This window comes from Macrotis lagotis, chromosome X (assembly GCF_037893015.1).
Source record: "Macrotis lagotis isolate mMagLag1 chromosome X, bilby.v1.9.chrom.fasta, whole genome shotgun sequence".
Lineage (NCBI taxonomy): Eukaryota > Metazoa > Chordata > Mammalia > Peramelemorphia > Peramelidae > Macrotis > Macrotis lagotis.
In genome coordinates this window covers 426282699-426309262 of record NC_133666.1, presented here as the reverse complement: position 1 = coordinate 426309262, position 26564 = coordinate 426282699, and the positions used below count along the sequence as shown (strand labels likewise).

General features: G+C 36.1%; 1 pseudogene; it reads right to left on the bottom strand.

Annotated features, from left to right (window-relative positions):
- Positions 1 to 2194: 2194 nt before the first annotated feature.
- LOC141499218 (reticulon-3 pseudogene) lies at positions 2195 to 26177 on the bottom strand (annotated as a pseudogene).
- Between the last annotated feature and the right edge of the window lie 387 nt (positions 26178 to 26564).

The following is a 26564-nucleotide window of genomic DNA, read 5'->3' as shown; positions in this document are numbered from 1 at the left end:
AGGCATCATAATTCCCATTTTATGGAGGAGGAAAAGTAGGTTTGGAGCATTTAAATACTTGCTTATGATCATGATGCTAATAAAGATCAGATTTGAGTTGTTTTTCCAGTGACTGAATCTAGCACTTTATCTACTCTACCAAACTCTCTAATGAAATAGAAAAAGTGACAAGTAGTTTAAAAAAATCAATGTAAATGTGTAGGAAACTCACTGAGATTGAAAAATAGACATGTATAGAAGATATAAATAAAGGCATGTGATGGAGGAAGAATCAAGAATTGCATGCTCTCATCATGTCATTGAGTTGGTAGTGCTAAAGGTCAGTAAAGACAAGATTGACAAAAGAGCTAAAGTTACCCCCCCCCTTTTTTAAAGAAAAGAGAATCATCAAAGTGATAGGCATATTGTTTGTAGGGCAGATGGGCTATGATGACAAGTGATAGAGGATAGAGCTGTTTATCTTTTATATTGATTCTATGTAATGTTTTAACAAGAATTATCTTTGATTAGAAAGGAGAGGGTAAAAAACTGGCTAAGGAACTTGATATCCAAGATAAATGGAGAGAGAATTGTAGAACATCTAGCTATCCTTGACAAATTAAGTCACCAGTACTAGCTGAACTACATTCTTGTATCTTCCATAAAGTGGATTATCTGGTTTCTGATATAGTATTATTGATTTTCAACAGATTATTCAGAAAGGATAAAGTCTCAAAGCACAAAATATGGTTTAGAATTTTTTTTTTAAAGAGATTACATACTACAGGCTATTTAACTTGTTTTCAATTCTTGGGTAACTTTTGGACTTTATTAATAGAAGAAATATGGTTAGTGAATCTCTAGAAATGGAAGAGGTTATCAAATTCAAGGCTTCCTTAGGAATAGCTTGTGCCAGACTGATTACTCCCTTTTTATAAGGTTCTAGTCTAAGAGAGATCACAAAAATACTATTTATTAGATTGTGGCAAAACATTTGTTAAACTATTTCATGATATTATAGATTTTGGAAATCTAATAGTATATACTAGGTTATGGTATATGTAAAGTGTATTTGGAATTGATAATGAATGAATGACCAAACCCAAGAAGTTGTCATTCATGGTTCAAGATCCACTTGAAAGTTATAGCTCTAGAGCTGGAAGGGACCCTGGAAGCCAATAAGTTCATTCCTTTCCTTTTACAGATGAAGAAATGCAAACCTAGGTAAGTTGAGCAACTTGTCCAAGGTTAACTGTGGTATATGGCAGGTAAGATTTGAAGCCTAGTCCTGACAGTTATGTCCACTTATTTGAAAGATTATCCTGATGCTAATTTTTGTCCTTTATTCTTTTTTTTTTAGCAGTTAAAGACTTTTTATTTCATAATATGAAAAGTACAACCTTATTAAAGTTGAAGTGAGGTGAGGGAGAGAGAGAGAGGAAAGCACATTCTAGGAATGACTTCAAGAAGACTAAAGCTCAGAACTGGCGTCAGAAAAGGAATAAAACAAATGGCTACTTCTCAAAAAAGGGTAGTTCTTAATTGTTTAGGGTAGAGAGAGTAGCAAGCTGATGATGATCCCTTCTCTGGGTTTCCTTCTAGTCCCCCTCCTTCAGTACCAGTAGCTTACTTGTTAGACAGGGAATATGATAGCTATTTCTAAGTTACTAAATGGAACTAAAAGATCTGACTTTTCAGAGGGTTCACAGGAGAGAAGAGGGCCCCCAGAAGAGCAGGGACCACATATGCCAGTCTTTCCCACAGGGGGGCAGGAAAATGAGATCAAAGAGATACAAAAGACCCCAGAAGATGTGAAAATCACTAAAATCCTTTCATATCTATACTCCTGGCTCCAAAATAATTTGCCAAAAATAAAAAAAAAACTGTTCTCTTTTAACTTAAAAAAAAAGATAAACTGATGAGAGACTGGTAAAGACCAGCATATGTGGGAAATTTTGGTAGTTTACATCTTCCATTCTCATTCCACCTTTCCCTCCCAATCTTTCATTCTGCAGTTTCAGCTAAAGGCAACTCCCCTCCCCAATCCCTCAAACTAGGTATGGATTTATCCTATTAATGTGAGTCTTTCTTTTACTCTTGTGGATTCTAAGACAGCAGTGTTTTAGTCCAGAATGTTCTTGTGCTTGATACTGAGGGCAAGGATGAGGGAAGGGAAAAATACCAAATTAAAAAAAACAACTTGGAATATAGGCTCAAGCTGACAATGAGCATACTCCTTCATAGGTACAAGTAACAATGATTATAATTATTAAATGGTGTTTTAGTAACTGTTGAGTTTTCAGTTTCTGAGCTGTTATTCTGCCTTTTTCTTTGCGATGCCAGGCAGTTTTGCTTGGATCTTGGCAACAACTGCCTTGGTCTGGTCCCGAGCGATGCCAACATAGCGGTCGATCTGCGTCTTATACTTTTCATAGACAATTGGAACACTGAAGACCAGCAGTTCCCCAAGGATCAGGAGGGTGATTCCATTGAAAACTGCCCCCACGTATGTCATCACCCACATGAGGATGGCCAGCTTTAAAGAATCCACCAAATCTTCCACCAGAAAGAGACGGATGATGAGTTTGAGAGCCTTGTTGACATGCACCATAGCAGCATTCACGTAATTATGGAAAGCTTCTGAGGACAAAGCAACGTCCACATCCAGGTAGGCCTTGAATGGATGGCCTTCTTCTGACTTCTGGACAGCTTGGACGACAGACCTATAGACCCTGAAGCTGATGGGGATAGAGAGAAGGGCCAAGATGAGGTAAGAAGCCACCCTGATGACATTGAAAGCTGCTAGGGAGAGCAGCAGCATCAGTGTGGTGCCAAAGTCAAGGCCGGTCTTCGTGCACCGCGCAGGACGTGGCGCAGCTCGCGCCCCCAGGCCCGGGCCGGCCCCGGGGCTCCCCGCGCCGCCCGCCGCGGCCCCGGCGGCATCGGGCCCGGACGCCGCCGCCGCCGCCGAGACTGACTGGGACTGGGCGGCCTCCGACGGCTCCGCCAAGGCCTCGCCAACGGGGAGGCGGGAAGGGCAGAGGCGAGAAGAGGAGGCCGGCGGGGCGGCTCCGAGGCCGGCCGGCCAGCGACAGCCTCCGAGCGACTGCCGGACTGACTGACAGGCCGCCGGGCTCGGGCCGGTCCTTTATTCTTCAAGAAGATCATGGTATCAGGGAGATTCATGACAAGGAACTGAACGGGATTTTGACGCCAGAGGCAGAACTTGGAGCCAATGGGTGAAAACTGCAAACAGGCAAGTGTCAGTTGATGTCTTGAAAAACTTTCTGACAACTAGGGATATATATAAAAGAGAATTGAGCTGCCTTCAAAGGTCTGGGGTTTCTTTTATTAGAATCTTGAAACAGAGGATGGACATCTACTCTTGTTGAGTACATTCTTTCACGCATCTAAGATAGACTCTGTCTCTGCAATCACTTCCAACCCTGGGATTCTTTCCTTTTGGGATTCAGTGTGCCATATTTGCATGAATTAGCACATACTGGATTAAATAGTGGAATTCCCTCTCCACATCAGCTCTGTCGTTCATGCAGGCCAATAATCTGTTCACCCTAAGAAACACATGATGAAAAGATAGTGACTTTTCCTGAACTCAGTCTAAAATGGTAGGTATATTTGAATTTCTTTTAGCATTAATTTTTAGTTTTGTCATTCATAAATTTCCTCCCCCTCTTTCATTCTATCATCAATTATTGGGATAATGACTCTTAAATTTCTTACCTGTTGTGAGATGTAGTATTTCAAGATCTGGTTTGGAATGGACAATCATTCTTAATGAACATGACTGAAAAAGTAGGATTCATGAAATATGGTGGCAAAGTGTTAGTTTCCTCATGAAAACTGTAGGGTTACTAAGAAGAATGTAATAATTCATTGTGGGCCTTTGGCCCTTTTAAAACTGACTCTGGTTAACTAGCTCTATTTTACACTGCCATCTAAACTTGAATCTCTTGTCCCTTTGTCCTCTTGATGCTTATGTCTTGTCCACTCTCTAAGGGTCTTTTTTCTTTCATCATCTACCTTGATTATGCTATTGTACTTCCCATAGGACTTTATACCTTCTCTGGGTTTTCATGACCCTGTTTTCTCTTTGATCTTTTCCTGTCTGTTTGTTTCTTCCCTGAGTCCTTTGTAGGTTCACCATCCATGTTCTGTACTATAACTATAGCTATAAACCAAGGTTCTGTCCTGAACCCTTCTCTCTCTATGCTCTCTGTCTCTTGGTGACCTCATCACATAGCTGGTATGTGTCCTCCTTGGAGAAAAGATAAAGTGCTAGAATTCAGAGGCCAGGTAGATATGTTTTTACAGAAGAGGGATACTTCTTTCTCTTAGAATGATGAGAAGGGTTGAAAGGTGACTGAAACCTTATGGATGAAAATGAGGTAATTTATGTCTGATGTCCTCAATCATTCAGATAATGTAGGAGACCAGGTTAGACTGAAGATAAAGGGAGGGGAAAGTAAGAGGAGAAGTTAGGTATTTGAAGGAGAAGGTCTGGAACAATCTTTGAGGGAGACAATGATGATAAATTAATGAATTGATGATCACCTTTGATTATCAATTATTAGGTAAGTAGTTTTTAAAAGGAATTCTGTTCTTCCAGGAGTTCTGACAATGATTGCCTCAAATGAGCCTGAAAATGAAGCTAAATTTTATTTTTAATGATCCCCCTCTTCCATAGGTTTTTGGAGGAAAGAATGTTTCACTTGGAGAATTTTCATAGATGACATACTAGAAACCTCTGTAGGAGTAGTGCTGTTACAGATATTAAAAATAACTTTGGAATTTGAAATTCTTTTACTTCTTTCTCTACTTCCAGTCAGAGACTAATATGTATATGATCTTTTCCTATTTTTTTAATCATTTGTGTCAATGTCAAGGCTTTCTGTACCTGATAAACTTTGAATGAATTGTGTTTTTGATAGTTTTTCTCCACTTACCTACAACAGAACTGATGAACCCAGTTTATTTTAAATTTATTATTTATTTATTCTTAGCATTCATTTAAAAAATTGTGAGTTTTGAATTTTTTCCCTCTCTAACCCCCCCCCCCCATTGTAAAGCAAGAAATGTGATATCAATTCTACCTGCAAGATCAGGCCAAACATATTTCCATATTTTTCATGTTGTTAAAAAAAAGCAAGAAAAACTAAGAAAATAAAAAATTATACCTCCATCTTATTCAGACTTTATCCAGTCTTTCATAAAAGGTGGATAATATATATTTTTTGTTATAAGTTCTTCAGAATTGTCTTGGATCATTGTATTGCTTAGAATAGCAATGTCATTCACTGTTGATCATTGTGAAATGTTGCTGTTACTAAACACAATGTTCTCCTGGTTCTTGAGTCCATTTTTTGAGGTTGGTTTCTTTCTCTAACTGAGGGAGAGAGAGAGATTACAATCTTTTATTTGTTCTAGGATCATTTCTTCTACAGAAACTACAGCAACCTTTACAGCAACAAAAACTCAGTACTCTTTGGATGGAAACATGACCTTTAAAAAGTCTACTGCCCATATACTCCAGGTCTGTTCCATTGGCACACAGAACAATGGTGTGATGAGTGCCTGACTTTTGCCATTTCTTTAGTTCTTGGGTTTTCTTGCATGTAGAGTTATTCCAGAACTCTGATTTTTATAAGAACTGGAGCATGTAATCACTGATAGTGTAATTTGACTTATATCAAGAATACATTTTTTTAGAAACCTTCAAGGAAATTGCTATTGAAAATGGTTGGTTGAAAATGGAAGAGGCAGACATATTACAAGCAGGATTTTACAAAGACTTTAGAGCTAGAAAGGGTGTTAGTTCATTTAGTTTAGCTCATCCTTTATTTTCACATAAAGAAACTGAGGCCTATCTTGAGGAAGGAATTTGTAAAAGTCACAGAAGTAAATAAGAGAGTCAAAATTCATTTCCCCAATAGACAGCTGTTATTTAAGGCAACCTATTGTTATTACCAGTTATTAATTAGGGCAACCTGACCAGACTTTTTGGATCATAGAACTGTAAGAATCCTAGATATTATCTTTTCTAGGACCTTTATCTTACAGATGATGAAACTTGAGGCAAAGGAAGTCAAATGAATTGCCAATGTTCATTCAGGCATGATACTGTAGAAAGAACACTGGCTATAAAGTCAGAGGACCTGGTTTCAAATCCTACTTTGGAACTACCTACATGATCTTGGATGAGTCACAAGTTCCTTGAACTTGTTTGGTTTTGAATATTTTACTCATTTTAATCAGTCACAATCCACCTTAGCATCCTCTTCCACTTTTAGCCAAGAGCATAGGAAAAACAAAATCCATTGCAAGCATGTTATTATTCAGCCATTTTCAATCATGTCTTATTATTTATGACCCCATTTGGAGTTTTCTTGGTAAAGATTCTGATGAGGTTTGCTTTTTCCTCCTCCAGTTAATTTTATAGATGAGGAAACTGAGGTAAATAGGGTTAAGTGATTTGGCCAAGATTACACAAGTGATAAGTGTCTGAGATTGTATTTGAACTCAGAAAGATGAATCTTTCTGTTTCCAGTCCTGGCACTCTACTCTCTGCACCACCTAGCTGCCCTACAAACATGTGGAGTCAAAACAGATTTCTCCACTGGCCATATAAAAAAATTATCTTATTCTTCATTGAATACTTTTCTTCTCTATCCAGAAGTGAGAAGCATGTTTCTCATTAGTCCTCTGGAATCACATCACAGTTGGTCACTACACTGGTAAGAGTTCAAGACAATGGTATTCTTATCACATTTATAAACTATGATTTGCTCATTCATTCCCTAATTTATGAAAATTTCCTCAGATTCCCATTCTCTGTTACATTAAAAAAGTTATAAATATTTTTATATATGCTTAGAATTTGTTTTGCTTAGGACTAATTGCTCCCTTTAATTTCTTCTTTCCCTTCTCCATTCTCCCTCCCACTTCCCATTTTTCTCCTTTTGATGATAAAGTCCAGCTGGGACACAGGCATTATTCCTTCATATTTGAAAATAAATAGTTAATCCTTATGTAGGTTTTTTTTTTTATCATTACTCATTCATGTTTGCAAATCTGTGTTTCTCTTAACTATTAGTTTGAACTTCAAAGCTTCTAGGTAGCTCTGGGTCTTTTCATCAGTAATGCTTGGAAGTCCTCTGCAATGTGAAAGGACTTCATTAAAAGTTCATTTCCCTCCTGTAGTATTTTCTGAGTAAGTTATTTTTCTTCAGGAATATTACATTCCAAGTTTTCCATCCTTGATAGTGGCTGCTGCCAAATCATATGTGATTCTGACCGTGACATCCCAGTATTTTAATTTTCTGGTTGCTTACAGTATTTTTCTTGAACCTAGAAAGTCTGAATTTTGACTAAGATGCTCCTGAGCATTTTCATTTTGAGATTTCCTTCAGGAGGCAGTCAGTGAAATCATTCTATTTCTACTCTATCCTTTGGTATTAAGAGATCTGGGCAGTTTTCTTCCAAGATGTCTGGAAATGTGATCTCCTGACCTTGGCTTATGTCTGAGTAAGAATAGACTTCTGGGTGGAACAGTGGATAGAGTACTTGACCCTAAGTCAGGAAGATTCATCTTCCTGAGTTCAAATCTGGTCCCAGTTATGTGAATCTGGGCAAATCACTTAACCCTGTTTGTGTCAGTTTTTCCATCTGTAAAAATGAGCTGAAGAAGGAAATGATAGACCACTCTAGTATCTTTGCTATGAAAACACCAATGGGATCATGAAGAGTTAGACAACTGAAATGACTGAACAAGAGCAGACTGATACCGGACTCAGTTTGTCTCAACCAGCTCAAAAGCTTTTTTTTTATTCAGAGACAAAATCATGGGCTCCCCTATGGTCTGAGATTCCTACCTTGGTTGTTCCTCTACAGACTGGGCTAGAGATTAAGAATGAAACCCTACTCTTCTCCTCAGTTCTGAGTCATACCACTGCTATTGTTGCTGGTTTCTAAACTTCTTCCCCTCTACCTTTTTTTTTGTTGATTTTTGCAAGGCAATAGGGTTAAGTAACTTGCCCAAGGTCACACAGTTAGGTAATTATTAAGTGTCTGGTGTCATATTTGAACTCAGATCCTCCTGACTCCAGGGCCAGTGCTCTATCCATTGCACCACCTGACTGCCCCTGAAATTATCTCTTCTTTATACACTGCCAAATATGTCCCTACCACAGAATACCATTCCCTTGTCTTAGCTGCTCTGGATCTGTGGATCAGAAGTTGGTATTGGTATAATAAAGTCACCAGTTCAAATCTTTCCTTATCACAGTAATCCAGTATGAGCCTGGTGGTACCTGGCTATGTGTCGTACCTCCTTTTAATCTATACTGACTTTTTTTGTTTTATGTTTTTGCAAGGCAAATGGGGTTAAGTGGCTTGCCCAAGGCCACATGGTTAGCTAATTATTAAGTGTCTGAGACCGGATTTGAACCCGGGTACTCCTGACTCCAGGGCCAGTGCTTTATCCACTGCACCACCTAGCCGCCCCTCTGTACTGACTTTTTTCTAGATTTTCCCATCAGGTTTCAGATTTGTATTTTTCTAGATTTATTTGAAGGAGTATGTGGAGGGAAATTGACTACACTGGTTCTTATCACTTTACCACTTTTGACCCAGTATCAAAGAAAATTTAAATTCAGGTTCTATGAATTGAAATTCAGTACTTTGATCATTGTATTACAGTTTTAATTTAACTATCAGAGAAGTTTAAAAGTAGCAAGAGACAACAGAATTTTTCTGTGACAACTACTGAGGGTAATAGTGAGAACTCTCCAGTTGATGGAGTGCTGAAGGATGGGACTTATGTTCACAAAACCAGAACTAAAACCTCAAGTATATCCATTTAACAACAAAAACATACAATTTTAGTTTCCTTTCTTTTGTTCAATACCCTGTTGATTTCTCAGTATTGATCAATGCACCCTGGTCCTAGGTCTTTCAGTATTATCATAAACTATATTTTTACTTAGTTTCTGCTTCAAACACCACAGCTGGCAGAAATCTCCCACTAGCTTTCAAAGGTAATGTTTCCATCAAAACTATGGAACCTTCTTATACAGAGCTCCTGTTGAATCCTATTTCTGTTCATATTAAGGGAAGGTTGAAAGTATGGAAGTTGAAGAGGAGTAGTACTACATGGGTTTTGTAGCTCCTTACTTAAGCTAAAAAAAATATTATTATCTGATAAGGAAATGCCTCATTTTCCTTGTTAGCATAGATCTGAAGTAAGAACAATGGTGTGGCAGAGTAGGTTTTGTTCTGTTCAACAAAGCACCTCTTATAGACACTGTACTAAATGTTGGAAACCTGCCTTTGAAGAGCTTTTGCTCTACTAAAATAATGGAGTATACACACACACACACACACACACACATACACACACACACACACAAACACACACATATATTTATATATATATAGCAGAGAAAACAGAGAAGGGAGAAAGAAGGCATAGAGTTGAGAGATTTTGCTATTCAAGGAATAGCAAAAGCAGATCACCATTGTTAGAAGAAATAATTCATGAAAGGGGGTAGTATGAAATAAGCCTGGAAAAGGTAGATTGTGAAAGACCTTAAATGTCAGGCTATGGAGTCTATTGACCTTGAAGGTTTCAGAGAAGCAAATAAAAAGATATGCCTTATGTATATTATTTTGGCAGGAATAATAGATTAGGAAGGCAAGAAAGCCAGGAAAATAATTAAGAAATTTTATTAAAGAAGGTGAAAGGTAGTGAAAACCTAAATAAGGAAAGTGTTTAAATAGAGAGAGAAATGAATGAGTAACATAGCTGGAGGAGTTTGAATTGATAAAACTTGACAGATATTTGGTAATGAGGAAATGTAGGAGAGGGAAAATTTAAAGACAATTGATTATAAGATTATGAATCTGAAAGGGAGGATTACAGTGTCCCCAAATGAAGTAAAAAGTTAATAAACTGAGAACTGGAAGGGGACTTCCAAGACTGAATAATCCAATGCTTTCCTTCTAAAGATGGGCAACTAAGGCCCAAAGTGGTAAAGTCCTTTGCCTAAAGTATCAGAGAGGGGATTAGAAAAGAGACATTTTAATTACAAAGTCACTGCACTTTTCCCTGTATCATGCTCCCTCCTTAGAGAAATAGGGAAATTTGAAAAAGGGGTTGGTTTAGAAAGACAGACAAGTAGTCTAATTGGATACCTGGGAGGAGTTGTTGGACAGGTGGATGATGAAATAGTACTAGAGTTACAACATTATTTAATTCATACATTTTAAGCTTCAGATGTAGGATTTAGAGCATTTATTTCATACATTTTAAGCTTCAGATGTAGAATTTAGAGCTAGAAAAGCCTTAGAGATCATTGAAGTCAATCCCTTCAAATGATTTAGACTCAAAGAAGTTCAAATAGATTTAAATAAAATGCTGTAATTATTTTTGCTTTGCTTATCTTCCATCTTGCCTTCTTTTTCTTTCCTTCTTTTGCCTTCTTGAATTATTTTATTCTCCTTAAAATGATAGTATATTTTAAGTTATTCAATATTCGACTTGTTCTTAAAGTCACCAATGATAATGACTATTTTAAAGACTAATTAAAAATGACAGATAACCTGAGTTTTATACTGGTATCTATGGGATGAAGATAGACCCAAAGGAAAGTATAGCCCATTGGGTGGATCCTCTGTAAAATAGTTATGGAAGCCCTTGGACAAGAATTGCACAGAATGGAAAGACTGTGATCCAAATAGGTATCCTTTTCAATGGCATCAGGCATTGAAGACTGAGGAGTATAAAATTGGGTAGTTTTCCTGTCCTAAGTTATAATAAAAATCTACCGTGATATCATCCTTTATTACCTTTATTTCCTTAATTATCCAAACCATTAAAAAAGGAAATACTGTGCTTTATTTATACCTATTTAGGGGTGGGGAAATTGAGGCATCCTACAACATTTCCTTAGAGTTGGAAGGGTCTTCAGAGGTCCTCTAATCCAATCTTCTATCAACCCTGTCACTTTTCCAATACCTCTGATGAATGATTACTTAAGTCATTTCTAGTTCTAAGACTCTCTCTCCTTTACTTCGATCAATATGAAAGAGAACCTGAGCTATAACTAGAGTGAGAGGAGGTGGGCTTGAATCCTGGTTCTTCCATGTAATTATCTCTGTGATCTTGGGCAGTTGCTTCTCCTGGGTTTGCTTTGTATGAACTGGAGGGGGGGGGGGGAGAGGGTGTGAACTAGATCAGGGGTTCTAAACTTGATATCTGTGGAACTTTTAAAATTTTTTATAACTGTATTCTAATCTAATTGGTTTCCTTTGAAACTCTAAGCATTTTATGCACTTATAAGTATCATTCTAATAAGGGGTCCATGGGCTTCACCAGACTACCAAAGAGACCTATGACATAAAATAAGTTTTAAATTCCTTGGGTAGATGATCTTTAAAGATCTCTTTTATCTCTCAGCCTATGTTTTTCAGGACAACCCAAGACATTTCTGTATATTTCCAAAATCAGAAAGTGCCTTTCTTTTTCTTTATTTTAATGCATAAAGATAATTTTTGTCATTAATATTTTCTAAAATTCTGAATTCCAAATTTTCTCCCTCTCCCTCCTCCCTTTCCCTTCTCCTTAAGACAGTAAGAAATTTGATATAGGTTTTATTTATATGCAATCATGCAAAACCTTTTTCCATATTAGTCATGTGTGAATGAAGAAACAGCTTAAAAACAACTAAAGTATAAAGTGCTCATTTCTTTTATTTTTAAATTATTGAAACAACTTCCTTTCCCCCCCAGCTACATACAAGGATACTTTTCAGCATTCACACATTCACTTTTGTAAGATTTTTGAGTTCCACATTTTTCTCCTTTCTTCCCTTTTCTACCCCCCTTCCTTTGACAGCAAACAATCTGATATAGTTATGCAAGTATAATTATGTTAAACACATTTCTAGTTAAGTTGTGAAAGAAGAACCAGAACAAAAGGAAAAAATCATGAGAGGAAAAACAAACATGAAACATAGAAAAAATTTTAAAAATTGAAAATTGTATGCTTTGGTCTGCATTCAGACTCCATAGTTCTTCTGTGGAAGTGGATAGTGTTTTCCATCTCAAGTTCTTTAGAAGTGTCTTTGATCATTATTCTGCTGAGAAAAGCTAAGTCTGTCATAGTTGTTCATCACACTATGTTGCTGATGATGTGTACAATGTTCTCCTGATTCTGCTCACTTCATTCTTCATCTGTTCATACAAGTCTCTCTAAGCTTTTCTGAAGTCTACCTGCTCATGATTTCTTATAGAATAATAGTTCTCCTTATTCTTATATTACAGTTTGATCAGTCATTCCCCAATTAATGGGAATACCCTTTATTTCCAATTCTTTGCATTACAAAAATAGCTGCTATAAATATTTTTGTATATGTGGGTCTTTTCCCTAAAATGTTCATTTCTGCTAAATTGAAATTAGACACCCTGTAACCTCCACTGTCCTTATCTGCTTTCTGGGACAACTAAGAATAAGTCTAGTCCTTTTCCCTCTTGGCAAGGGGGAGTTTAATTTTTGAAGATTTTATTTTGTCCATGTAATGAGTCTGTAATAGGACTGAACTGGAGTCCAGGCTTCCTGTCTCACACCAATGTACCAGTTTCTCCAGATGAGGCAGTGTGATGGAGACACCTGCCAAAGAGGAAAGAGGCAATAATATTGAAAGTTCTGTTGCTGATGGATGATAGGAAACTATGTCAGATCTGCTTCTGAATGTCAGGGAGGAAACAAATGAGTGGACAGGTACACTCTGTGCTATCCCTCTATGTTCCTGGTAAGAGATAGATTCCTTTTAAGCTTGAGTGCTTTCAAAATTCATCTAGTTTTAAATAGCCTTGCTTTAAATTATACTATTTAATATGCCAAACAATATAATCAAATATAATAGGATAGTGCTTATAAAATGAAAATGTGTAAATGGAGAAGATATTCATAATTTTAATATCCTTTGTCTTTTTGTAAATTGAGAACAAACTTACAGAGAAGTTCTTTATGGACCTTCTAAAGTAGTTGTTTATGGAATCCCCATTTAATCCATACCAATTTACCAATTCTTTCTCCCCTCTTGAAGAGCAATGTGCTATAGGGGAAAGGGTATTAAATTCTGACTTGGGTTTTTCACTAATTAACTCTGTGTCTAATTTACCCAGGTCTTGACATCTTCCTTTTTTAAAAAGAACTTTTACTGTAACTGTTAAACTTTTACAAGTTTTTAATTTAATTTATTTTAAACTTCTTGCTCTTTGATTCTGTGATTGTAGAGGGGAAGGGGACTTAGATGAGAGGAATAGGTATTTTGTCTATGAAATGGTAAGGATAGTTGTTATGAGTCTGGAGTAGCAATCAAATAGCAAGAATTTATCAAGGTCTTAAAAATTTATTAAGGTACCAGTAGGCTATGGTGAATCAAAGAGAAAAATGAAATGCCTCCTGTCTTCAAAGAGCTTGCATTCTATTGAAGGACAGAAAGAAATATCCCTTGATACATACATACATACATACATACATACATAAGTTTATACAAAAATGCCTAAAACAAATACAAGTTAAATTTTTTTAAGAAGAACAGCTTTATGTGTAGCAAGGGGCTTCTCCAAATAGGAACACACCTATGTTAAATAAAGAACGCTGACTCTCTTATTTGTGAGTCCTTCCACATTCTTCAAATTAACTTGTATTTAGAGCTTTCATTTACTTTTCTCATTAGATTTATTGGTAAAAACATAAACTCCCTATAGGCAAAGATGGGTTTATTTTTATCTTTGCACAGTCTTGTTGTGGAGTATCTGTTTAATAAAAACTTGTTAAATTGAATTTATTTAAATCACTTCTTTCCTTTGCAAAGGAAGTTAATTCTCCTATCCATTCCTCTTGGAATATGTATTTTGGGTTAAGAAGACCTGGGTGTTGTAGTAAAATGGAGAGAACAAATTCTTCAAAGCATGTACTCGAAAATCCAGCCATTGTGTAACAGATCCCAGAGTGAAAAATATCGGTCTTTTCTTCTTAAATTTCAGTGCCCCTTTTCTAACACTCCTGGACTATAAGGATCTATACTAATTTGCAAGACTATTAAAGAAAGGCCACCCTACCATTGAGAACAGTTATGCAAAAGGTTCATTCTGCATTTCCTTGAGACTCAAACTTCTATTAATCCCAGTGGGATTTCTTAGTCTGGGATGAGAGAGGAAACATGGGACCTCATAGAGTGCAGAGCTTCCTGTAAGGCTACCTGCTGTGCTTGGCCCAAGGCCTGCCTCGGAAACTGTGCCAAGACCGGAGATGGCTGTGAAATCATAAGGCCCCAGGGATATTTTCCCCTCCAAAAAAGCAGGGTGGGAAGCACAGCTACAATTTTATTGAATTACTTGGAGCAGACCACCAAGTATGGCCTCCATTCCATTTATGACCTTTTGGTTATAATCTTCTATGGACTTGGGTCCAGTTAAAGGACTCTTAGGAAGAGTTGAACATTTGAGGGATTTGGAGAAAATGTTATTTAAATCAGGAATTCTTAACCTGAGGTCCACAAAATGTTTAAAAATGTTTTAATAATTGTATTTCAATAAAATTAGTTTCCTTTGTAATCCTATGAATTTTATTTTGTGCAATTAAAATTTCATTCCGAGAAAGGGTCCATAAGCTGCACTAGTTTGGCAAAAGTGTTTATGACACATGAAACAAGAAGAATATTTGGATTAGATAATTTGTAAGTCACAAAGGAGAATTTGGCTCTTTTTGAGTTTTCTAAATATTTCAACCATTTAAAAATAAAATTTTTTGGATCCCTGAATAAAAATAAACCTCAAAATTCAATAAATTTTAGTGTTTTAAGAAATTAAAAATTATATGTAATGATTTCTTCTTCTCCCAATGTAGCAGTATGATTTCCAAAGCTGGTAGCAAATACTATGACTTCCATTTTGGAGCTGAGCAGTGCATGAGGCAACTGTTACAAAAATGATATATATTTTTTAAAGACTCTAAAAGTTTCCTTCCATTAGATTTTTTTTTCTGGAAAGATGCCGACTTTGTTTTTAGGCCAAGTAACGAATAGCAATATTATGGTATCTCATATAAACAAAATGCTCTGCTGTTGTTTGGCTCTTCACATATCCTAATTTAGAATTGCCACAATATCCAGGAATTCTCATTTTCTGGTGCAGAATCAGAAATCTTTATGAGTTCTCATGATTCAGTTGAAAGTAAAAGGAAATGAGCTTCAGACGTTTTCCTTGAACACTCTGCTTGTGGGCAGGAAGTCCAACAGTGTCAACTGAAAACATGGACATCGTCAGATCTGGGAAAAAATATAAAAAATAAAACCTGAGAGTCTAACAGATTTTCTGTCTTCTTTATGTTCCCCTACCCCACCCCAGTTTGTCATTCTTTACTCAAAAGTCAAATTGATGAAAAGTCAACAAACAAGTGAAAAATACAGCTAAAATGATAGAATTATAATACCTAATTTACACAGAAAGTAAACCTCCTCCAAAGAGTTATAATAATCCTTCATCCAAATATAATTAACAATTATTGCTTTAATACTTTAACAGAGTGACAGTAGGGTTAAAGAGACCTAGGTGGCTGGGTCAAAAAATCAAGACTTGGCTTCTGGGTACATGTAGTCTATCTCTGACTTCTCGCATGACCTTATAAAAATAATATCTACATTCATCTCTAAAAAGGGGCTCATTTTGATCTTCTATAAAGTCAAAGTAGAATAATATGTTTGAAAGCTGTGAATGATGGATTGAAAATTTATAAAATTTAGGCAATAGTATCCCAGAGTTTCAATGACAGAAAATTCCTAGTGGGAAATCTATCCTGAAATTAAACTTTCAATATTGATTGTTGTCCTTTTCTACTTCAGTTCTACTCTTTTTTTTCTTTAGGTTTTTTTTTTTGCAAGGCAAATGGGGTTAAGTGGCTTGCCCAAGGCCACACAGCTAGGTAATTATTAAGTGTCTGAGACCAGATTTGAACCCAGGTACTCCTGACTCCAAGGCCAGGGCTTTATCCACTGTGCCACCTAGCTGCCCCTTCAGTTCTACTCTTATACATCAGATAGTCTAATGGAAACCTGGGTTCTCAAAGGTTATCTAAATTCAAGCTTGGGCAGGTCTTCCAAACTGGAAGGGTTTTTAACAATGGATTTTCCATCTATCATTGGAGGATTATTCTTGCTCAATTCAGAGAGACTAATTATTAAAAGATTGGCCACTGAATGATATATAATTTTTGGTTAGAGAAATTCATGGAACCATATCTCAATGTGTATAAATTTACCCTAAAAGAAAATTTTCAGAGACTGGGTCTGAGCAAAACAAGTCTTTGTTTGTTGTCTTTCTTGAGAAAGGGCAAACTCAAAACCTTAAACCAACAGTTAAAGCTGCACCCAAAGGACAGTCAAGCAAGATTATATAGGTCCTAATGCAGGTCCCTCTCCCTAACCACACTGGCTGAGTCTCTGGAGGCACAATCTTATTTACAGAAAATCTATCCTAGCAACAGTCACAGAGAAAAGAATGAAATGTTTTCATAATATTTTCCCCACCAGTTAGTGAGGCTACTTGGGATCTTCAACACTAATTTAGTGAAGTAATATCTATGGTTAGACTCTCTTCCCAGTTTGCAAAAATAGTCTTATCATAAAGCAGGTTGGCTCTGAGCCTCCTTTGGACTGCAAGGTTTTTTAGGAAAAGTCTAATAGGATTTTACTGGGAATATTCCACTCACTAAGAAAACAGAAAGGGTGTATTTTGCATTGTTGGATAAAACTACCATTGTTGCTTTGAAGGTTTGGTCTTCATTTTTTGAAAATGTCTATTCAATGTTGTCTTTCAAAGATTACACCATGTTTCCAATGATCCTAAGTTGTTCCAGTGAAGCTAAAACCCATCTTTTTAACATCAGTTTTTTCCCAATCATGTGGTTGAGGATCATGGAACAAACAAAATGCTGAAGAATTGAACTATGAATGACTTAAAGAACAATGGAGAAACTTGGAGAGCATAGTGGGCATATAGATGCTATAGCATATTACCAGTGACGATTTGTACACAAAACATGCTACAAAGGAAAACATTCAGGAAATCTGTCATTAGGGAAAAAAAGATGGGCTTTTTAGTGAAAGTGAAGAGAGCAAATGATCAGAGTAATGTCTCTACTATTTTTTTTAGACAGTGTGGAGTAGTGAGAATTGGCCTGCATGAAAGAGAGAGAGAGAGGTTCAGATTCAATTTGTGAACTTGATAAGGGTTCCCAGGCAAAGTCACTCAGTCACTCGGTGCCTTAAGTAAGTCTCTAAGACTAAAAGTAGAAAAGGTGCTGTTTAGCATTGGTTGAAGAAGAAAACATTCCCCAAGAGGGGCTCCTATTATCAATGAAATCATAGGTCTCATAAAGAAAAGAAGAAAAAGAAAAGGAAAAGGAAAACTATCTACCTCTCAAGATTGTTGGGAGACTCAAACGAGATAACATGTATAAAGTTCTTTTTAAGTGCTGAAAAGTCAACCATTATTTTTATTATTGTCTAAGGGTTTATGGGAAAGTATGAACTTTTAAAAGTGCTGAAAAGTCAGTTACTATTTTTATCAGTCTAAGGATTTATGAGAAAGTAAGGGAAAAACATTGCACTAATAAAGAAGACATGGATAGATTGCATGCAATCTGAAGAGTTAAAGTTAAAATTACAGATCCATAACAATATTAAAAAAAAGTTTCAGTCCTTAACTCAAAACACAATTACGGTTGTTTATTACAAAGAGGACTCAGACTGAAGATAACTATAAAGTTGGGGAAAAAAAGGTTCCCCTGAACAAAATTGCATTCTTTATAAGAGAGGTAGGGTGTTATAATGGATAGAGTTCTGTGTGACCATTGTGTCTCAGAGTGCCAGGCAAATCTTGAAGATGATAATCCCAGGCAATTTGACCATCATCATCACTGAGTAAGTTATTACACAAAGTGTTCTTTATATCAGTAAAGTAATAATAGGTTTGAACAAAAAGGATGAATATTATTTACATTTTACTATTCTCCAAAGGAGCAGTGAGTATTGTGGATTTGATGCCTTACCTTATCATGTACAAGTGAAATTAAGCATTGCTTCTTTTTTTTTCAGTCATTCAATCATCTAGCATTTAATAAGTGCCCACTATATGGCATATATTATAGTTCATATGAGTCCAAGCATCAATCTGTGAGCCCCATGTGACCCTCAAAGCACATTTATGATGTTTGGTATCCTGGTAATATGATTTATATTGTAGTCATAAATAAATATTAAATTTTATATGCAACCCCTGAAAAGTTTTTATTGGGTGATGCAATCCAAAAGAGATCAAAGATTGGACACCCATGTGCTATATGTTCTGTGCTGAGGATACAAAGAAAGGTAAAAGACAGTCTCTGTTCTAGGAGAGCTCACAGCCTAAAGGGAGAGGTGACAAGCTATGTACAAACAGAATAAATAACAGGTTAAATTATAGCTAAATAATCCATTCTTCATATTCTTCAACATACTTATAATAGAGCACACTTAATGAAAGACCACATTTTAAGGTATAGAAAATAAATGATGCCTTTTTATTATTTGTCTATAACAAAAAAGTATTCAACATAGTAATACAAATTACCACATTAAAGACTCTTCCAACAAAATGACCCTATGTTTATGTCAAAATTATAGATTTCTTGAAAGATAACAGAAGAGATAACTTTGAGTGTTGACTATATTAAATCAAGTGATGTATAAAACAGAAAAATATATGGTTATCAATATCATTTTTCATGGTGACCTAAAATGTCCAGCAGAGCATTTAACTGCCAGGATTGTCTATATATTGATAAGGTTTCCAGATGCTTGTTTGTCAAGTGATATTAAACTTATAATGGAGCATTGGCACATGACCAGATCACCAAAGATGGAAGGGCATATATGTCAGAGAACTTTTTCTGTAAGAAGCCCCACCATATGGGTGGGAACAGTTGACCAAATAGGTAGAACTGGCTACATCTTTAAAACTTTTTTTCAATGGTATCCAGGGATGAAGGTTTCACTCTTCTACAACAGGGTGACCATGGACCATGCACTAAACTAGAGAGGAAAGAGTACCTACTCTTCCCCTGAGGACTTTGAGTCTGAGAAAGGGATTAGGTTTTTGGTCATTTTTTTTGTCCTTTTCAGTCTGAGTACAAAGAATGGAGTTCTGGATCCAGGAGTTCTAGCCATTGTGACCTTAATGCCCAGGATCCCAGGCCAGAGTTGGTAGCTCTAAATGTTAAATCATCTTTTTCTGCTTCAAATATTCCTAAAGCACCTTGTCTGTCTCTTTCCTTTGTCCCAATTATTAATCTAACATATTTTATATTTATCAATGGATATGCCATATCCCCTCCCCACCTCATCCCTATTGCCCTTGGAAGGTAAGGATTATGGCCTTCTCTTTTTTTTTTAAGTTTTTTGCAAGGCAAATGGGGTTAAGTGGCTTGCCCAAGGCCACACAGCTAGGTAATTATTAAGTGTCTGAGACCGGATTTGAACCCAGGTACTCCTGACTCCAAGGCCGGTGCCTTATCCACTACGGCACATAGCTGCCCCTTCTCTTTATTTCTTACAGAGCAAATGGGAGTGCTGAGATGCTAGTAGTTTGATTGTTGGTTTAGGCGGATAAATGCTTTACCCCTTTATTTTTACTGCTCTACTTTCATTTCATGGTGATTCTGACTGTTGTGGAGGAAATCTGGAGAACCTGGAAACTTCTGACCCACTCAGCCATCTTTCCAGAATGCACACTCAGGTCACATAGTTTGTATGTGAGAGTCAGTGAATGAAGCAAGGTCTTCCTAAATCCAAAGTTATCCCTTTTTCTCATACTCTAGGATGCTAGTCCATAGGTGAAAAGAGAACTGGATTTGAAGCTGAAGAACTTGAGTTCCAATTCCAACTCTTACCAGTTGGGAGATCTTGGGCAAATAAAATAATCTTTCCGGCCTTCACTTTCCTCCTCTCTGGTTGAAATTTGAATTTCATCTGTTTAGGAATCTCCTTTTACAAGTGCAGTTCAGCAACTATTCTGCAATTTGTTTTCTTAGGGACCCAAGATGACAAAGAAAAGTTGGAATTTAAACCAGGTCTTCTTAGAAACCCAGTGTTCTTTGTCCATATCATTCTGTCTCTTTTATCCTTTTTGATTGCCTTTTTTTGGTTTTGGGTGTGTCCCATCTGCTGTCCTAGCCCCAAAAGCTAAGCATTGCTTCTTAGTCATTCCTGATTTTAATTGTAACAGAATCCTCTAGATACCAAGAGACATTCCTTAGAAAGGAAGTTTAAAAGAACTTCTATCTACTAGATTGCTGACCTTGACCTCCTGGGGCAAAAATTCCTGTTTTCCTATGTTTTTAAAGGAAACATGTTTCAAAAATGCTCTCAATCCTTGTTATGGTGAGATTTCTTAAAAATCTGTTTGGAGAGACAACAATGAATTCTGGGAACGATCTGACATAAACCATTTTCATCGGATCTCTCATCAGAGAGAAGTGTTTGTTTATTTTTCTCAAGGCACTATATTCCTATGTATGTGCTATTATTAGATTCCTTTGAACTAGGAAAATCCTATCTCATGGAGAGCTTGTTGTACAGTAAAACTTTAAGATTGTTTTCCTGACACATATGCAAGAACACATGAAAAGGAGAAACAACTTTCTGTTGAAAATTGATTTTAAAGACGTTTATAGCAAGTTTTTAAATACACTGCACAAATAATCAAATTTGTTTATCCTACTGCCTTTCAAGAGACTTTAGACAAAGAGACTGCAAAAGGAAATTTGACTGCATTTGACATCCAAGTAATTTATATTGCTCCTGGATCAAAGCAATAGAGAAAAGACAATTGTTACTCAGCTCCACTGTCCTGCCCCATTCTTCCTCTCATCCATCTCTTGCTGAAGGTAAATGTGTGAGAAGAAAGGGAAGGATCAAGCCAACCTGGCACACAACTGGGATTGCTTATTTCCTGCATTTGATTGCTATGTGGAATTAAGTGGGGAAAGAAAGAATAAGAGGAAAGATTTTAAAGAAACTTATAAAAGTGAAAAACTAGAAAAAACAGATTTCTATCACATTCAAAACTCCCTTATTTTAATATCATCCTACAAAATAAAACATTTAGTCATTCAGAAAAGATATTAGGTTATGGAGTTATCAGTGGAATTCTTAATTCAGTATTTTTTGGGGGAGGCGATGATTGATACAGAGAATTAGTGAAGAAACATTTTCTATCAATAAAGATGACAACAGTTATGCCACCTAGTCTTACAGAGGTCCCTGTGATTTACCCAGAGTCACACGGTGAATATTTTGTACAGATCCTACTTGAACCCAGGTCTTCCTAACTCTGGGTCTGACTTGCTATCCATGTGATCATGCTGCTTTTCCAGTTAACAAAGCACAAGCTAGAATAACTCACATGTCAGTAGTACTTTATGGATGCTGATAACTTTACTGTGAACATATTATCTAATTTCTTCCTGCTAATTATCCATTGTGGTAGTAAAGCTAGGTGGCTTAGTGGACAGGGTGTTGGACTTGGAGCCAGGAAGATCTATGTTAAAATTCTAATTCATACTTAATAATTATACATCTGTGGGCAACTCATTCCACTTAAAACTGTCTCAGCATCCTTATCTATAAAATGGGGATAATAATAGCACCTACCCTCTGGTATTGTTGTGAGGATCAACTGAGATAATATCTGTATTTTGTGTACCTTAAGGCACTAAATTAATTTTATCATCATCATTATCTTCTTCTCCTTCTCCTCATTGTCCTCTTGTTCTTTCTCCTCCTCCTCCTCATCTTCTCTTACAGAAGAGGAAGCTGAGGCTCAATGAGAAGCTTAAATGATTTGCCCAAGGGAACACAATTCCCCCATTTATGAAACAAATAATGATAATAATAATACTTGTATTATCTATCTCATTGAATATAAGTGTCCATTTATTGAGTGTAGAGCCTTGTACAAACTACTGTGAGGAATACAAAGGATGACCTGTAGTTGCTCAGACAATTCAGAAATGCCTTCTCACCTCCTCCTCTTAATCCCCTGTCTCCTTCAAAATTTTTCTTAAGTTTTGACTTTTCTTATTCCCTTGCACACTCAGTTTATCTCAATTCTCCTTACATTACATCCTCGCTTTTACAGCAGAGATTGTTTTGCATTTATATTCCCAGAACATTGTTGTACACAGAGTAAATGCTTACCACTTACTAGTTGTATGACCTTGGGCAAGTCATTTAATTCTGATTGCCCCACATCCAGGGCAATCTCCAGTCATCCTGATTCTTATCTGACCACAGTTCCCAGAAGGCTGTGGAGGAGAGAGTGAGGCTGGTGACTTAGCACAGTCTGACCTCATTCCAAACCAATTTACATGCTTGTCAGGGTATCACCTCCTTGATGTCATGGTCTTCTTTAAAAATGAAGGACAAACATTATTATTATTAATTTATTGATTAGTGAAATAGTATATACACTCATATTGATACTTTTACTTTTTTCAATACTGATATAAAAATGATATGTCTATTTTTCTATCTATATTTATGTAACCTGAAGCTGAAAGCCCATTATTAGTCTCCCTTCATTGGTGGAATTTGAATCTCTTCAAACAATCCTAAAAAAAGGACATATTTTCTTTGTTATATAGAGTGACTTCCCTGAATGGAAAGAAAGACTCTGGGAAGAAGAGATATGATCTGGAACTGCGTATCTTCTTTCTTGAAACCAGTAGTCAAAAGACAAAGTTTTCTTTTCTTTTAAACTCTATAATTTTTTTCCTCTTTGGAAGAACACTGAATAATCATTTTCTATCAAGGCAAAGAGGTATTCCAAAAGTCAGTGAACTTATTAAAGTTTATACTGCACTAAGACTTTTGGGACATCTTGTTTATAACTAAATATACATTATAGATACACACCTGTGTTACATGTACACATGCATAAGTATATACATACATGTGTGTTTATATACACCTAACAGAGCAACAAGAAATGTCACAAAGCAAACTACAGTTGGATGATGAGTACTCTGAGTTCAGTGAGCAGACATCTTTGTAGACTTGTAATAGCAAATGTAGAATTAATGGAAGAAAGTTGGGTAGGATTTAGAAAGTTGTGGAGAAGGGAGGCTAATGTAAATAAAAGTGAACCAGAGATATAATGAAATCTTTCATAATTCCAAAACAGATTCTGATTCTCTGAATGACTCGATAAATGATTTAATCCCTCTTTATGAGAAGCAATGAGACAAAACATGACTATTATGGAAATGTTTTGCATGACTACATATGTATAACCTATATTGAATTGCTTGCCTTCTCAACAAGAGAGTGGGCAGTGAGTAAGGGAGAGAATTTGGAATTCAAAATGTTAAAAATGAATATTAAAATTGTTTTTACATGTAACTGGAGAAAAATAAAATACTAAATTTAAAAAACAGAGGAAAAAAGCAATGTGACATAGTAGATAAAGTACAGGAGATAGAATCAGGAAGAACTTGGCTTCAAATATCACCTATGACTGTGTTTAAATACTTGACTCTTCTGAGGCTAAATTTCCTCAACTCTAAAATGGAATAATAATATTTGTGGTACTTATCTCACAGGGTTGTTTAGTAGAAATGAGATAGGATAGTAATGACACTTTGAAAACCTTAAAGCACTATGTATATGCGATTTGGTAATATGCTACTGAGAAAAAAAATTTAATATAAAAATGTTTGAGTTCCTAAGGAAAATAAGATTATAATATAATTCTCCAAATATATTTTGGTTATATTGAAACTTTGGCACATATAAAACCCAAATAGTTAAAACTACTGAGTCTGACTTTAGAAAATAAAAATAGAGGAGTTAGGGGGTACAGAGATGTGGATCATTGTCTATAGTTTCAGATTTTTTTCAACATATTGATTGTTTTGAGTGATGGCACAGTGATAGAGTGCTAGATCTGAAATCAGGGAAACCTGAGTAAAAATCCTGCCTCAGAGATTTATTTATAAGTTTTGTGATCTTGATCTCAGTCAACCTCTGTTTCCCCATCTATAATATGAGGATAATAATATTACCTACCTTTCAGGATTGCTATGGTGAACAAATGAGATACTTGTAAAATATCTGGCTTATAGTATATGCTTAAAAAATAAGTTTTTTTCTTTCCTCACTTTTTCTCTTATTTTGAAAATATCATTTGCTGTACAGAGTAGTTCCCTGAGAGAGATGAGGGGAAATTTAGTTGACATAACCTTAAAAGATATCAATAAAATTTTCTTTTTTGAGAGGAGACAATTGAGGTTAAGTGTCTTGCCCAGGGTAATATAGCTAGTAAGAGTCTGGGACTGGATGTAAACTCAGGTCTCCCTGAATCCAATACTAGTGCTCTGCACTGCAACCCCTAGCTGCCTCCCAAAAATTTACTTTTAAAACTATGACAATATATCAGGAGGAAGATGATGACTGGTAGTAGTGAGAATGGGAGAAAGGTAAATTAAAAAAATAGTTTGTTCCTTAGACATATAAAGTAGGAATGTTGAAGTCTCAATTCCTGCATATTATAAGGTTCTAATGGGAGTCTAACAAAATCAGATCCAAGCACCCAATTCCAAGTAGTTCAAAGATTACATTGTTTATCTTAGAGTAAATGGAAGAGGGAATAGAAGAAACACCCTCAATTAGTGCTTCAAGTATATATGCTTGGCAGCTATTCATCTTTATTTTTTAATGACTTGGAAGAAAAGTTTAACAAATACTTGTTGATTTTTCTATTCTTAAAAAAAATTTCTTTTTGAGGCAATTCGGGGTTAAGTGACGGCCTAGAGTCATGCAGCTAGTAAGTATCTGAGGTGATTTTTTTCAAAAAAGAAAATAAATTATGAAATTAGTTAATATCTTCCCTTATACTTCTTGTTTTGAAGAAAATGCTCTGTAAATCTTTAAGTGCTATAGAAACGGGAATTACTATTACCTCTATCCAAAACAATTTCCCAAGTGATATAATTCAAATCAAACTAGGTTACTCTTTTAAGAGCTAAGACAACTTAAAAATTGGGATTAGGAATGGGAATGGGTAATATTTTCAACTCTTGGTGCTTCTATAGAAAATACATCTTCCCCCCTTAAATCATTGTACTTCATAAATTCTCTAAGACACTAAATTATAGATCAGTTGCTGTTTACATGGGTAGAAGTTCTCAAATCAAGACTTCTTACACTGTTGAAATTTCAGGCCCTTGATCTATTGACATATTCATATATTCTTGCCTCTGGACTTGAAATCCTGCCAAATATGAACAAAAATGGTTTTATATGTGACTGAGAAAAATATTAATACTAACCTGAACCAAATGTATATAATAGATAGAAAACTTTCTATATGAATATCAATGTATCTGCATGGCCATAGGTTCTACTAATATAACTAGCACTTTATACAGTATTTCAAACTTTTATAGTAAAACTTTGGAACATCTCATTTGAACCTCTCAACTCTGAGTTAGGTTCTACACATATTTTAGTCACATTTTACTGAGTAAGCAAAGCCCAAACATGGTATAATTTCCATGTTCATACTGTAAGTAATTGTCTAAGTTAAGTTTTGAACACAGATCTTTCAGTCTTTAAAGCAGAAATCCCATTGTCAGAAAGGCTTCATGTAATGAAGATCCTGACGAACATATTATCTTTTCTACTGTTAGAGGCTGTCCTGGCTCTGGACAATGTACTACAATGCACATCTGAGTGGAAGACCTGGGTTACTTCTTTACATTTAGTTCCAAGAACTCTTAAGAAGCTGATTTGTGTTTGTGTCTAGTAAGAAGTTAATCCAAAGGTCTACTTCAGCATATATCATTTGATAGAAACACAGAACTCTGCCCTAGAAAAGTCTTAACTGCTTTGGATCCATCTTGGTTTGTGGGGACCTAAGGTTAGTTTTGTCTCTCAGAGGCCATTCTGTAGTAGAGTTGACCCGTAGAATCCCAGAAGTTACCTGGTCAGGGGTGGTTCTTTCAAAGAAACATTTTTTTCCTTGGCTTTTTGTGTCACGATGTAGCAGATGGGTTCCGTGTTTCCAGTGAGAATCATTACTACTTGATCCAAAAATGCAGATGTAAAAAGAAAAATAGAGATTTATTAAAAATAAATTACAACCCAAAAGAAAGTGATAGAAAAGTTAATAAGAGTAAAGATAAACCCCATTGATTGCTAATTAGTCTTGAAGGTCAGCAGCAGAAGTCTGGAAATGAGAGAGCCAGAGCCCCTCCTGAAATCTCCTTAAATTCCCCCTCAGGGTCTGTAGGAAGAGGAAGAGGTGGTAATTTGGGAGTTGCCTTAAGTCCTGTATTGGAGAGTTTGCCTTTTGGGGAGGCGTCTAAGGGTCTCAGATTTGCGTCTGGAAGGTCTCGGATATTGTTTCAGGGTATGCTTAATTAGCTTGCTTTATCTATGAGAACTTGGCCAAAGTCAGACTGG